Source organism: Amblyomma americanum, chromosome 3, assembly GCF_052857255.1.
Source record: "Amblyomma americanum isolate KBUSLIRL-KWMA chromosome 3, ASM5285725v1, whole genome shotgun sequence".
In the NCBI taxonomy this organism is placed as follows: Eukaryota; Metazoa; Arthropoda; class Arachnida; order Ixodida; family Ixodidae; genus Amblyomma; species Amblyomma americanum.
In genome coordinates this window covers 50,282,571-50,297,215 of record NC_135499.1, presented here as the reverse complement: position 1 = coordinate 50,297,215, position 14,645 = coordinate 50,282,571, and positions in this window count along the sequence as shown.

Sequence of the window (14,645 nt, the reverse complement as noted above, 5' to 3'; positions counted from 1 at the left end):
GAGCACATCGCGGAAGTTTGCACACCATGGCTGCCTAATTGCTGTAACTCGTTTTTGCCAAGGATGGTAGTGTCGTTTTCATGGTTACAACAACCACTTGAACGCCCAGTTGACCCAGAGATGCTTCACAGTAACGTCGACGGCGCAGGTGGGAGCACTGATCACTGACGTTCCCTGACTTATAGATCCGAACTCGAGCACGAGATACTGCGACGGAGTGACGCCCTGCGCAAGATACTAGATACTTTTAGAATAGCGCGTATCCCTACTGCTTACAGCGTACCATGGCCCCTACTAGGAACGTGCTGATTGGTTACGGCGAGCAATGCGCGCGCGCTGTTGACGGGAACATGCCGACATCTGGCGCCGCCGCCCGGTAATCCTCCACATGCAGACAATGTGCTCAGCTAAATGTGAAACAAATGGCTTTTTTTTGCATCCTTCTTTGGGACCGAAAGGAATGCTTGTAGAGTGCAATGGTTCCATCGGATCGATTCCGCAAAGCCGTTCTCAGATACATAGAGAGTAGCCATAAGTGCTGTGCGCTAGGTCGTAGGATGTGTACAGAGATTCGCAAAGTTCTTCGAAGCAAAAAAATAGCCAGAGTCTCTGGTGATGTATTTTTGTTTTACTTGCTTTACAGAGCTTTTATCCAAGGCAAACAAGTTGCTTTTGATGATGTAATATAAAACGCAAAAACTTGACAAAACTTATCTACTCAGTAACACAATTTGCAGTTATTTACTCTACTTTACTATATTCAAGCGCGGGATAGCGAAAACATGCATGAAAGCCGCTCTGTTTAGATCATGTGCACATAAGACCCAAGCCAGCTTTGATGCGCAGGTTACCAGGCTTACCGCTGCGGGATACCCGACGAAGATCTTATCTAGCATAGCAGAGTCGATATTAAAAGAATGCAGAATTCAGAAGGAGACGCGCAAACTGGACACTAAGCACATAACATGTATTCCGTAAGTTCATCAAGTTTCGCATAACCTGAAAAAGATAGTGAACAAAGCCGGCGTAAAGCTCCTTTTCTCTGCCAGGAACAAGTTGGGAGGCCTGTGCAAGAGAATGAATCAGGAGAGTGGAAAGAAGTTTTGTCAGAAAAAACACAGAAACAAATTTGTCAACTGTTGCTGTGGTGTAGTGTACAAGGTTCCACTGTCATGCGGCCGTTTCTACATCGGAGAGACCGGACGGTGCGTCAACGATCGGCTACGCGAACACGCGAAAGACATTGAAAACAAGTCACGCCGAAATAATATGGTCATTCATTTCGCAGATTGCGAAGAATGTGAGGCGTTTTTGAACCAAACAACTATCATCGCCAAATATAACGATCATACCTCGCTCCTGATATCGGAGGCCTTTCACATTCATGCATTAGGCAACTCCTGTGTAAGCCAACCATCGGTGGCTCTATTCCCACAGGAGATCGCTTTTTTAAATCAGTGATGATATCCCGAATGCATGCCATATCATGTTTTGCACCGCATTTCTTCTTCCCTTCTATGCTTTATATTGCCCCCTCTTTCGCAATAAACCATTTGGTTGTTAGTTCAGCGCATGTGTCTTTCTTGCCTTCTTCCGTCCCATCCGTCAGCGCTGTTTTGCATACCATTTCTACAAAAAGAATTAGCTGTGGTTTAGCTACTGCTGAACCTGGTTAGAAAGTGAAAGCTGTGGTGTATCGGGCAACTAGATGCAGCTTGGCATCTAACGTTGAGTGTGTTCCGCACACTGAATAGGTAGCGTGCCCACCCTGTCATCCTGGCAGGTGGAAGTTAAATTAATGGTTGATCGCGAGAGGCTGGTCACCTAATGAACGCTGAGGCCTATTGCTGCAGTACCATGTGTCTGCCACAACGTTGTCAGCACTAACGCATGCAGCCTACATCTTTCTCACCTCCCTCACATACCTCAAAGCGCGACTGAGGCGTCCACTGACCCAGAGAGCAAGTCATGCGCACTTCCTTTCCTCAAAACCATGGGAGTCTAGAACGTTGTGAACGCCAATGAACACAATGAACGCCGACGGCCTGTAGCTTCAGTGCCTCGTTTCTGCGTAGTCAATGTCAACCCATGCAGCGCACATCTGTCACTACCACCAGCCACTTCGCTTGAAGCGTGACTGAGGTGCCCACTGTCCCAGGAGGGCAGTTATGGCCTTTTTTTTTGCTTTTGAAGCTCCCGCTCTTAATCGGTTTCAACGCAGTTGCGGCTCGACGATGTCACATGGTTCTCCTCAGTTCAAGGGCATATGAAACACGCGCGGAAGAAGCTACAGAAGGGAGTAGTAAAGCTTTCGTTTTGAAAGATTATGAAGACACCTAAGCAATTATTAATATATGTATATGTCAGAGCATTACTTGTCGCTGAGTGTGCCTCTGAGTAGTAGCCGGGAGCTTGGTGGTGAACGTGGTTTTGCTGCTGCAGCTCACTTCGTACGTTTCACTGCACTGTGATGGTCTCGCACTTTGCAGTGAACTGCTGCCTCCAGCCATGCTTTGCTGTTTTGCCTGGCAACTGACGTTGGTGGCGGGGAATTTCTCTTTTGTGCAATCTCTAGCCACCTTTAAGTGAACACAACAGTGGCACATCGTATTTGGTAGCGTATCTCGCAGAGGCGACATGCCACTGTTTACATGTACCACATCAAGGAGGCGGGATGGCCTCTTGCTCAGTGCATGCAGCAGAGAGGGCCAGCCGCTCCAATCTTGAGTGTGGTCTGCTTTGCTATCTGGGTGAGGGATTACTGACAGCCACCCGAGAGAGGAGGAGGGGCAACCCCGAGCCTGTTTCCAGCTATTGCTGCGAGCTTTGTTTTCTTTTTGTGTTGTGCATTTTGTTTCATCCAGGCAGAGGTGGAGAGTTGCATTCAGCAGTGAGGGGAGGAGTGTTTTTCTCCCCTGCCTGGACAGCGATGGTGACGCTTGCTTGTGATGGGTGATGACGTTATTGGCGGGACGCATTTCTGCCACTCGTGCCTGCCATGGCTTTCTGATGACCGCAGGGTTTTCGCACAACAAGCCAAGCAATGCTCTTGCATTAAACAGAAATTAAAGGAAAAAGACAAAACGTAGGTGGGTGCGGAGAAAGCATGAAAGGAAGAAAGCACGAAAGGAAGGCGGGGGGAGGAGTGTGGTAACCAAGAGTTCCTGAGAAATGATAGCAGGAGGTGCAGGACATAAGGTAAAAGTAGAATGATAGCTTAAAAGAAAACAAAAAAAAGAAGAGGAAAAGGCGGAAGGACCGGTTGGGGCGAAGCAGTAGGGTAAAAGAAACGATAAAGCGGTGATATGAGGTATTGGAAAACCCAGTGTAATTTTTTTTTCTTTGACCATGTGCAAGCCCTTCTCAAAGAATTGCCAGTGCCGCAATTTGCTTGACAGATTATAAGTTTCCTTTGAATATGTTGATCCCTGCTGGTTGTAGGGTTTTAAATTTGTGGATTAGGAATGCTTCTTTGTGTTTTCTATCCCTTGCAGATTTCCGTCAAACAAGCAGGATGCTTCTAGTTACACTTCCTAAAATTCATAAAGTTTTCACAGAAGACTTGTTCACAGCAGATATTCCAGTTAGGCCTATCATTTCAAGCAATAATACACCTACAGAGAACTTGCCAATTTTTCTGAACCACCTTGCAGACATTCCGACACTCCTTCCTCCTTCCCTTTGTCCAGGACACACTGTAATTTTCTTAAATAATAGAGTTGCTTAATCACACAGCCATTATATCGGCAGATAGCACAACGGTTACACTTGATGTCACTGCTTTGTATACGAATATTCCAAGAAATGAAGAGATCAACGCACTCTCAAATGCTCAAATCAAAATCCACACTCGCTTGAAAATGAAGTGTGTCTCTCGCTACTTCAATTGGTACTCATGCTCAACTATTTTGAGTTTGATTCTGCTTATTACCTTCAAGTATTTGGAACAAATATGGGCACTCCCTTTGAACCAACTTGAAGCTTGAAACTTGCTTGGAAATTTGGCCGCTTGTAGACAGAGAAAAGAAAGCCCATCTCAACTTCTTACATACTTCTCCAGACTTGGTATCCGACCCGAAACCCACATTATTAGATTCCACACGAGCCTCCTGCAATAAGCAGAGCTTTAGCCTTAAGCCTATAGGGGCCCCAACCTAAAGTTTGCCTCGCGACGACAGTGCCGTGCTCCTCCCGTAGCGGCGGAATTCTGAAGAGTCGATCGGGCGCCGTGGTGCTCCGACTGGCTGTATTCGCGTGCTGCGCGCTTTGTCTCTCCGCGTGCTGCTCGGCCCGTCTCCTTGCGGACGCAGTGGATGCGAGCACAGCCTGACGACTGCACAGTGCGCCGATTATTTCCATCGGTGGGCAGGTTTTACACGGTGACTGAAGTGGCACGCGGCACCATGGTTGCGTTAAGGCAGAGAAGCGTCTTGCTTGACTTGTGGGCTTCCCTGAAATGACGCATTTGCTTACTGCCATGTGTGCTGTCAACAGAAATTGCCCAGGTGGCAGGAATCGTTCAATGCGAAGTACCGGTGCGGTATCGGGTGCTGCAGTATTGATTAAAAAAATAGTACTAATGATCTATCACCTGTGGCAACAGGAGAGAGCGCTGGCAGGCCCTTAATATATGTGCACTTCCTCAGAGATATGCAAAGAGACCTCAAAGGCTTCACTTCAATCACATGAAGAACATGCATGTAACAACAAGAAAACGACAAGAATGAATACTATGCACACAGGAGGTGAATGACTGTTTGCTCTTCCACCCATAATGGTTGAAAACTTCTACTGGTATAAAGGAGAAAAACTCAACACCACTTGCTTGGTTGACACGACGGAAATGCATTAGCGGTCATCATCATGAACTACGCTCATTTATCAAACACACATTTCTTTTTCATTTCTTTTATTTGTCGTTCCTGCCGTCTTGGTTTTTGTCCTCTTTGAATGCCGCAATGTCGGTCATTCTCTACTTTACAGTCATGGATCCCTGGAAGTCCTCATACCACTCCTGGCGGAGTGGTGCAGCGGTTAAGCGATGGAAGATGTTGCCATCGGTGGGACCTGTGCGACCCAGGTTGCTCTTGCAACCAATCATTACATTAACTGCCGCCTGCCGCAATGGGCACTTTGCTCACCATCCAGTGGGCAGGGCTTCACCTAGGGCTTCACTCTGTTTACTCACCTGCCACTTTCTCCGTGACATGTTCCCGCCAATGCTCACACATTAAAAACAAATGCGGAAAGGCGGAAGCGGATCCCTTCCAATATCCTTTTCTTCACTGCCTATGGAAGAGGTATCATGTAGAAGGCGGTGTTGGCGAATGATGGGCTACGTTCTGGTCTAAGATACTTGGATCCATGCATTTGCGCCTTCTAGAGCATAATACTTTTTCAGATCCGATATGTGAACAGGGCCATATGCTTGCCTACAAAAGCAATGTTCGAACAAGCACGAAAGGTAACACCTCTGAGTGATCCTGTATGATCTGGCTCACTAGCTGGCAAGAGATGTGGTGAAACTTCTGCTGGCATCGCTAAGTGGGTGCGTCCTATTCAGCCTGAGACCACCAGGTGCATATCGCACAGACGTTTGTTGTAATGGCCAGCCCAGTTGAGACACTTCAAGGTGCTGTCTTGTGTTGTGGACTGCGTCTTCTAGGTGTTTCTGTACGTCAGCTGCGAAGTTTGCATAAGATCTACAACGGTTTGCTTTCCGTAGTGAAAAATATTGTCCTGTTTTAAATGCAATTCTTCTAGGTTCAACGCTGCTAGAGTAAATGTTGTGGACCCATTACCCGTCGTTCATGTTGGAAAAGCCATTTCCGGTAGCTTGACACTCCAGTTTTATGATGGACTGCGCGTGCGACAAGCACCGACTTCACTGAAGGTTTAGGGTTACCTTCGCTATACACCGAAGTATGTGTGTGATAATTCCCAGAGCATTACAGCAATCTGTAAGTACCTTCCTGGAGAAGTAGGTTGCATTGTTGGCAACTAACTATAGGAAAACCAAACCTCGTGGACATCTCATGTAGGCATTCCCGGGGTTCTGCGAAAGTCAACTTGCTCAAGGGAAACAATTCCACATACTTCGTAAAGCACTCAGTTAAAACAAAAACAGATTTTGGTGAGGGCTTATAGAGCCCATGATGTCACATGCAACTATCTCCCACGGTTTCATACTATCAAATGGCTGAATTTTATGTAACGGCAAAGCACCATGCGATTCTGGTTTTTGGAAATCAAAACAAGATCTAGCATATCTTAAAACCTGCTTTTTTTGCGCTATGGAACCTCATGTGAATTACCCACTAGCCCGTACAATCTCCCTCCTATGCCGTATTTACATGATTGTAAGTCGAATGGCATGTAAGCCGACCCCCCCCCCCCCCCCCACACACACACATAAAGCATGGCAAAAAAACAAACAAAAAGGGCACGCTTGCGGGCACATTACACAATGAGAATGTATTAGTCACCGGACTATTCATCTGCACTTGTGCCATTGTCCTTGCTAGTGCCGCCGTCGTCAACACTGCTAATGTCCCACAGCACGTTATTGCCCAGTGAAATCCTGCTCTTTGCAAACAACCGCACCACGACAGTGCATGGAACAGCCGAAAATTTTGCCTTGCTGCAGCCACCCTCACCACCTGATTGGAAACGTTGAATTTGTGGCCCAGCGTGCAGTCATTCATTTCTTTGGTGCAAAGAACCACAGCCCTCTTGAATGTAGCCGTGAATGGGCACCTAACGCTCACCAGACCCAAAGCACTCATGACTGAAGAAGCGTGACAGTAAAACTGATAAGACATGGCAGGCAGTAATGCATCAAACAGAGCCAAAAAGAAACTATGCGCAAGCAGTGTCAGCTCTTCCGTCAACTATTGGCACTCCCCAGAAGTGCTGCCATTTCGAGTGGAGCTGCCGTCGCGATTGAAATAGCGGTTTTTCCATGAACTGTCGACGCTCCCCACGAGCACAGAGGGCGCAGTAAAAGCAAAAAGGTATTGAAAAATCCTTCCGAACAAGTGCACGGAATAGCTGAATGCTACCGGGTGGCACCACACAGCAAACATAAAATTGTAGCCATGCCTTAGCTTCTCTGATGTCTTGTCTTTATTGACTGCGCCATACTTTGGTTTCAATTTTAAGTCGACCACCTAACTTCGGAACTTCAAATATAAAAAATAGGTCTACTTGCAATCGTGTAAATATGGTACGCACAACCGCACACAGTCACACAGCCAGCGCTACTTCAGCAGAGCAACTGCCATGGCTTAAATAGCGTTGGTGAGCTTAATGCGCATCCCCAGTGCAGAGAAGAAATCCAGGCGTGTCAAGACGTGTCCCAACACATGTGCAGGCTGTGTCAGAAGTTGAAAAAAAAATGTCCCAAGATGCAGCAACTTAATGAAGAACACACAATGCATTTTCTGTAAATCCTGTAAATTCGTCTGCTTTTCTTGCATTACATTTTTCTTTCAAAGGTACTGAGGAAAACTTGGTGTACAAGAGATGAGCCAGAAAGGCATAGTGGGCCTTTCTTTCAGTAAAAATCATGGCTTATCAAAGCATAAAGCAGCTAGCATGACACTTTCACAGTACAAGTTCCCGTTAAGATGTAGCCTTACAGATTATGTAAATAAGTGCTTAAATTATATCAGCCATTAACCCACAGTTAGGCCAAGTAGTCTATGAACAGAAAGGAGATGCAGTTTGCAGTTCACAATGCTGGGTATTGGATGACGTCCGAAACCGGCGAGAATTGACGTCTTATACTGGCCACAACGCATGCAGGTACCACCACTTCGTTCTGGTGACCCAGTCTTTGCCAAACCCAACGTGTGAACATGCGGCAGGCCATTAACCAGAGTTTCCTGCAGACAGGAGAACAAGCGTAATGAAACCACTGCACTGGTAAAAAGGTTATCATCATCAGCAGCAGCAAGACTATGCACACTGCACGGCAATGTTTCTCTAGTCAACCCTTTCCTTAAAGGAATAAAACGGTGCAGGGAATGAATCACTTGTGAGCTGGTCCATCGAGGCTTAAACCGTTTTCTTCCAGCTCATAGTACGTGGCCGCCAAGACAGCAGGATTGAGGCATAAGCTCGGGAAACATTGGTGGCGAGATATGCATTCCTTGTTGTCTCCTTGTATGGCAATGACCTGTGGCATATCTCTGCAGCACACGTTCTCAACAGCGTTCTCACTGGCCATGCACAGCCCGCATGTACACCTGCGTTTAAGACATACAAGAGCAATAAACTTCCACTGAACTGCCTATAAAGAGACACTGAGGAGAAATTGAAGGTGGCCTAGATCAATGGATTACCACTTTAAAAAAGACTATTACAAAATAACGAGCTCTTTCAAGCCACAAAACAGTGAGAAAATAATGGCAAGCGTCGCTGCCCCACACCACTTCCACAAGTGCATTGCAAGGACAACTGGTGAGATTTTTTGTAAAAGGGAAGAGGACACGAAGGACTATGGGCCGTACATTGACGTAGCTTTCATACTGCTATGGCTAGTGCCCTTTATTCGCAAGAAGAAAAATAAAAACCAGACTTGAAAAATGAAATGAAGCTAGCCTCCTACACACTACACAACCGCCAGCATCATGAGTCTGAATTGGAGTGGTGAGAAAAGATACTTCAAGCCCAAATTTCTTGGTAATAGAAGTGAAATTCGCTAACAAACAAAGGTGGAATCAGAGAAGCTATTGGGCGTTACTACGAGAAAAAGCCTGATGGAGTTGTCAGTGTCTCTTTAAATCTGGAGCGCAAGCATCACACTCCAAAGAACAGTTATGGATAACTGCAGAACATATGCCAAAAAAATGTAGTCAGCTGAGAAGGGAAGGGAAACAAGGGGCTCGTTATGACATGCATGAGTCAACAGTCACCGATACCAAGGAAAGCATAGAGGAATTTGATTTTTTTAATTTGTAGAGTTGATCAGTGAGAAATTTGCAGTGTAATAATTTCATGTTTGAAAAATAATTTATTAGAAAGTAGAGGAAAAACTACCACATGTCACGAGTGGTGTTCAAACCCACGATCACTGAATTTCGCGTCCGGTGCTCTACAAATTGAGGTATGGTGGCGGCTCTCTAATGTTCTACTTTTGGTGGTATTTATGTTGCACGTAAAAAAACCTTAAAGGGGCCATGACAGCCCATTTTCACACATACCCTGCTTATCGCATTTAATTCTCAACACGTTAAATTAAAATTCCCCAAGTTTCAGTTGATTCTGTGCGGTAAATATTTTTAAAACGAGTTTTTCCCATTTTTTCTGCGAGCTGCTTGCTGGTCTGGCAACCTCTGATCGCTGACGTCAGAGCGCCATACCCGCCCCGCGTCGTCTCCCGTGCGCTGTTGAGGTGTTTGCATGCACACCGACGGCGGCTGCTCGAAAATTTTCTTTTTTTTAGCTTATCGAAATAAAATGCATTTTCAGTGTTTTCTTTTCGGACACCATCAGCTTAGTACGCGACCCGAGTAATCCTTAAGAAAGCGGACTTGCTCGTGGCACCCCTTTTCTGATTGTTGAGGAAACAGAAATCGAGGGACCCCTGCTTTATTATTTACGCTATAAACATGTTATTTTTATGCTATGAGTGTGGTTTCTTTTGAGCAGTCAAGTGCTTCCGTATGTGAAAAGCGGCACGTGCCGTGCATGCCTTCGCCGATGTGTGCCGGGAAAGCCGTGACGTTTTGTAGCTGGCTGCCAATTTCTTGTCTGCTATTCATCGGCTCGATAATTAAACTCAAATTATGACAAGGTGGCACTAGAGTAACCTTGAAGCACGAAAGGAGGAGGGAAAAGTGCCGAATGAGACGACTTCCCCGCTGCATGTGTGCATTTGTAAGTCGAACATACATTTCCTTCGGCTCGTAGAACCCTTTTGCAGGAACCATGCCGCTTGCAAAACCCTACGCGACTCGAATGCTTTCACAGCCCGCACCGGTGAATAGTCGCCGCCTTCTAAATGAGTGCTTGAAAATAATAGTACATCATTTAGCGTTCACTGTGCGTGCGCATTGCGGCCCAGGAATACAACGATTACGACAACTGCAGCCCCGCGCTGGGGTTGTTTACATAGCTGTGCGCAAACAGTACTGCTCATTTGCGTGGCATCAAACGCAAGGTGGGCTCTCCTTATCTTAAATATTACGTAGTATTGCTCACAAATTGTAGTTTTACTCATTTACACACTATGATAACACTGCAATAAGCGCCGCTGATGCTATATCGCCTGCTTGGGAAACGCTTCGCGTAGGACCGGCGCTTCCCGCTAATTGTATATGCTTCCTCTGATGTCATCAATATTTGATTTTAAATCGCTCTAGCTAAAGATATGTTCGGACATTACTTGAATTAATGAAGACAACCATATTTGTTGTCCACAGTCGACACCGACGGCTGCTGCCGGCTGCCTTCAGCACATGCTGTGAAGACCGGGCCACATACCGACACTTCCCCCTTTTTGTACTCGCGCCCTGCGATGTAGGCAGTCGTCGCTTTGAAGGCACTGTAGCCAAAACTACGCTCGACAGCTATTTTTGGGCTCTAAAACTTGCGAATTTGCTCTCCACAATCACTGAAATCGCACACACGAATTCTGCGTACTTTCTAGGCCTTGTCACGAAAGGGGCCAGTCCACCGTCAACCAAAATTCAAGAATCTGCCAAGAGTTCCCTGCCGATTAGTAAGAAAGTGTGAAGATATCAAATGCAGCCGCTCGTTTCACTATATTTGATATGAATAAGGTACACAAGCGCAGTTTTTTGGGCCGTCTATTCACCAGGTGTGAAGCTTTTGTTCGGCCACACAAGCCCAGGCGATGGCGGCGAGCGACGAGCGACACTGTCGTGCTGCGTTTTCTGCCTGTGTCGCTTGTCTCGCCGATAGGTTCTATGCGCAGGCACCGATTGAAAGCACTTATTTGCTGGTGCATGCACATCGCGTATGTCCCCGTGACTAGCATCAGGTCCAATAAGTTTTAAAGTTCTTAAGTTCATAGAATGTCATACCAACTAGTCCTCCACCACACTCTGCCAGTTCCCACTAAGTTCACTCTTTACACTACTGCGATACGGGGTCATTGGTCGTGCTGGTGTCGTCGTCGGTCTAGCGTGACAGACCGGTGCGTCAGCGACAGCATTTGCATACCGACTAGCCAACCGACTGTCGAGCGCCGTCACATCGGCTTAGTGTGACCAGACCCTACCTATACCGAAGAATAACTGTGTTACTGTTATTAACGCCTTTGCGGCACCAGTCACTCATATATGGGGGACAACTGCTACTTCGATAGCCCCAAAGTACAGTGGGGAACGGGACCTCGCTGCGCACACTGCAGCAACGAGAGCAGACGACGTTGCTCCGTGTATGCCCTAGTGACGTCAGAGAGCATTCAATATGGCGGTCGCTGCCGGTGGGGGGAGTTCCCAGTTCTCAATTTCGATCGCATTTTTTTGGAATATACTGTGCGTCCAGGGCATCGAAATTTCGAAAACTGACTCATAAGCTCTTGTATTAGTTACTGAAACACAAAACTGCAATATGAAGAACGACCATGTCATGGCCCCTTTAAGACTGCTAACCGGTGTCATCCTCGTCCATAGCAATGGACGTACATTAAATTACCATTATTAGATTAGATTAAAATTCATGTGAATGCTTGTACACACAGACTGTTGTTTGCCTTTTCTGACCAGCTATATGTGGGCACATGAGTTGAGATCACAGGGGTGACCAACATATGCGGAGAGAGCCAAGGAACGATTTTTTGCCGACAACAATAACTGCATGGCGTATAAGTCCCTCAAACACTACTCTCTCATGTAAGATACAGCAGGATACAAAAGGTAACCATAGTCCCTAGTAGGTGATTTTTTTCAAAAATCAGATTTCTGCTCCAGTTATGAACGCATTTAACTGCAACTGTACTGTCATATCTGTTCAGCATAGTCATCATAAAGTTTCTGCTTGCTCGCATGGGGATAAAAAAACTCGCTGTAAGGTCTCAGTCCAATTACACCGCTACATCAATGATGTGCACTTCTGAGCTAAATTTCTGCTGATCACAAGACATGCAACTAACAGTAAATGAGCTCTAAATACTTCTAAAAATGAATTTGTTTTCTCAATCATGACGTTGCTATACTCTGCGGCAACTCTTTTTGGAAATGAAGAGAAAGGTACAGGGACAGAGTGTCTGTGTCACTTCGCCAGTAGCTTGGCCACAGGAAAGCCGCCTGGCATGTTGCTCAATTTGCAAATGCTTCGCTTCACCAAAGGTGAAGATGGCGCCATCTATCAAAGCTTCACACAAGTGGATGCGCTCAAAAATTCACAATCAAAAATGTTCTTGCCGTTACTCTCTAATGTTGAAAATGTACACTTATATTAGAAGTAATATAAAATAGAAATAACAGGTGTTACCGGTACACCATGTTTCAAGAAGAAGTTATTAACTGCTACCAGGGGCTACATTCTGCTGGATAAAACAAAGGGGCATTTCGGCACTGTAGGTTTTCCTTCACTGCCAAAAAAAAAGTTGTGGAGTATAGCTAAACTGTTAATTAAAAACATATTGAATACCTATTTCAGTTCTGCTATCTAGTGCAAGAAATACTTACAGCCCTGTTATAGCCAGTATCAGTGTGTTAGTGAACACATTGCTGGAACTGATAACAGGCTTCTTGTAGCTGCTTTTGTAGCAGCAATTTCAATTTCGCAGTAGAAAAAATGACGTTTTGTAGCAGACGTCTCTGCTATTGTAGCAAAAAAATGGCATTTTGTTGTGAAATTATGCCTTTGTAGCAAATTAGTAGCAAAACTTCCGATTTTTGGAGCCAGCAAACTCAAATTTTGACTTCAATCACAGCAGGGAAAAAAATCATAAACCCTAAGTGCAAACTTCTACATCATAGCACTCTTAAAGCTGCACTAAAAGAGGACTCTGAGCTTGTTTTTTTACCGCAGTAACTTGATCTGGAAGCTTCGAGCATTCTTAAAAATTCTGAATTATTGTCCTGTGCAGCCAATTTTCATTTTAAATCGAATGAAACGTGCCAGCTCCTGGCTTTTTTTTTCTCACCTCCGAAAAGAAGACTAGACAGCAAATGTGTGGAGTCCAGCCACATGGTGTCTTGCTGCTCTGCTATCAGTGGATTGATACATAGCGATCAGCGAAAGCAGAGTCCACACGTATTTTTATTTCCGTGAAAATAATTTGCAGCTATGTAGTCTGCGAGTGAAACTATATGTTCATGAAACCTAAGAACAAAGTAAAAGTGAAAGCAAAGCCGCCACACGACTGGCTGAAAGGAACTCCACACGTTGGCTGACTCCTCTTTTTGGAGGCGAATTAAAGAAAAAAAAACGGGAGCCAGGGCGTTTAATTCGATTTAATAAAAAAACCGGCTGCACAAGACAATAATTCAAAGTTTCTAAGAATGCTCGGAGAGTGTAGATCTAGTTCCCATGGTAAAAAGACTATTTCAGATACTTCTTAGTGCACCTTTAAAAGCCTATAACGAGCAAATAAACAAAAAAATTGTCTCAACACAGTATAATTTCATGCAGTGGAAAATAACTAGACGTAAGAAAAATTCTGCAGAAAATACCCTTGAAGCTAAACCTTCAAGTAGTTCTTCTAGTCTTTAATGATTCTGAAGTGGCATGAGCTGCTGCACTGTCGGCGAAATGCAGCGAGAAGCGGCAACTCTGTCTATAATTCGATCCGCACCATCCCCTTTTACATTGTCTTGCAATGCCTGAAGTGCGGAGCTGGCAGAGGAAATCCGCCTAAATGCTGCCTTCTCTGCAAGACGCAGTGAGCTCAGTGCTCGTCTATCGGCTCAGCTGTAATCATCCCTGTGATGTAACTGTTGCAGCTATAGTGACAGTTTCAAACTGTTTTTTATTGTGACGAATGAACCGTCAAGCATGGTGCCAACTACTTCACTGACCGGCACTACATGCAGAAAGAGTTGTGCAGCCACGGCACGATGCAAGAGGCACTGCAAGCTCCCCCCTTGTAGGACAGAAGCCAGACGAGCAGCCTAGTGGACATGCTTGGATGAGGCTGCGCAGAATGATGGCAAGACCACTGGCGTATGAGTGGCAACATGCGCCCGTTTCAGACCATCACCAGACATGACGTCTTCACAACTGCTAATGTCTGCCGTGAATGAATTGGTCAGATGATGGAGCACGCAGTACGGTCCATTCTAGGTTGGTGTTAAGGTATGCAGAATAACACACTGCATGCCGTTGACGGCAGAACTCCCGCCACGAAAGGGACGGCTATACTAGAGGCGAGGAATATACGGGAAAGTGCCAACGTGCAAACTCTCCCCATGCCAAACCAGTCAAGGTTCATGATGCTGCAGGAGCACGCGCAGCTCCATTGCTGCCGCTGGCATGTAAATTTCCCCCTGGCATGAAACGCTCCCCACGTGACTAAGCTGGGCACCCCTCATTGGTATCCCTGCTCCACGGCACGCGACAAGCTGCCGAAAACGACTCCTTGACCCATTCGCTGCGCGGCAGATCAAACCGCCGCTGCGGCAGGTTTCGTGGCAAGCGCCTTACCGCCGGTGGTGGTGCGTCAAGCG